Below are 1,666 nucleotides of genomic sequence, written 5' to 3'. Positions count from 1 at the left end.
TTAACCGGAGTATCTCTAACTTCAGACATACCAATCTTTGAAGACATAAAGACAGAAAAAAGAAAGATGAAGCAGAGGAGATTAGATTTGATGTTATGTGTGTTTATTCTTTATTTGAGGTCAGATACAAGACTATGTATAAGAAGAGGCTGAGGTTGGTATTAAATTAATAATGGAACGCACAGAGCCACAAGACACAAAGAGGAGAAAATTACACGTAAGCAGAGACAGGGACATGTAGAGAAGAGATAGCCACATGCTGTTGCCAAAAAAGTGAGCTTTTGCTATCTCTTTTTCATTGCTCTTTTTGATCTCTCTTTCAGTGCCACTCAAAAGATTTGGCTCCCTTTACTTTTTGCCACGTCAAAATTTGTTTGGCCATTAAAATGTAGTACAATCTTCTTTTTTTTCTTCTTGGAATATTCGTATTAAAAAAATACAAAAGTGCGAAAACATTTGCAAAAAACGCCAGCTGCTATACGTAATTTAAAATATGTTTGAGTCAATTCAATGGCAGGATTTAATTGGGTTGTTTACACCAAATAGTAATACAGCTTGAGTTTCTTTTTCCTTTGAATTTCCGAAGATAATACAAATTAGATAAATGTTATTCTAAATTAAAAGTGTGAAATAGACCAACCCAACAAAATCCATAATCTAATAAATTGAAACTTACATGGTTCATGAATTATGAATTGAACCTAATTAATCTGATGGTTTTAGTAGGTAATATATAAATTATTTACCTTTAAACTAAGCAGATTCCCCTATTACACTATAATATTAATAACAAAACTAGATTAAGACCCATACTCTAGCACGGATTGAAATTCATTTTATTTATATTGTAATTTTTTATATAAAATACAATTTATGTGATTGTTTTTAAAANTTAACCGGAGTATCTCTAACTTCAGACATACCAATCTTTGAAGACATAAAGACAGAAAAAAGAAAGATGAAGCAGAGGAGATTAGATTTGATGTTATGTGTGTTTATTCTTTATTTGAGGTCAGATACAAGACTATGTATAAGAAGAGGCTGAGGTTGGTATTAAATTAATAATGGAACGCACAGAGCCACAAGACACAAAGAGGAGAAAATTACACGTAAGCAGAGACAGGGACATGTAGAGAAGAGATAGCCACATGCTGTTGCCAAAAAAGTGAGCTTTTGCTATCTCTTTTTCATTGCTCTTTTTGATCTCTCTTTCAGTGCCACTCAAAAGATTTGGCTCCCTTTACTTTTTGCCACGTCAAAATTTGTTTGGCCATTAAAATGTAGTACAATCTTCTTTTTTTTCTTCTTGGAATATTCGTATTAAAAAAATACAAAAGTGCGAAAACATTTGCAAAAAACGCCAGCTGCTATACGTAATTTAAAATATGTTTGAGTCAATTCAATGGCAGGATTTAATTGGGTTGTTTACACCAAATAGTAATACAGCTTGAGTTTCTTTTTCCTTTGAATTTCCGAAGATAATACAAATTAGATAAATGTTATTCTAAATTAAAAGTGTGAAATAGACCAACCCAACAAAATCCATAATCTAATAAATTGAAACTTACATGGTTCATGAATTATGAATTGAACCTAATTAATCTGATGGTTTTAGTAGGTAATATATAAATTATTTACCTTTAAACTAAGCAGATTCCCCTATTAC

The sequence above is a fragment of the Camelina sativa genome, chromosome 17 (assembly GCF_000633955.1).
Source record: "Camelina sativa cultivar DH55 chromosome 17, Cs, whole genome shotgun sequence".
Lineage (NCBI taxonomy): Eukaryota > Viridiplantae > Streptophyta > Magnoliopsida > Brassicales > Brassicaceae > Camelina > Camelina sativa.
Note: the sequence above shows the minus strand (reverse complement) of the source record.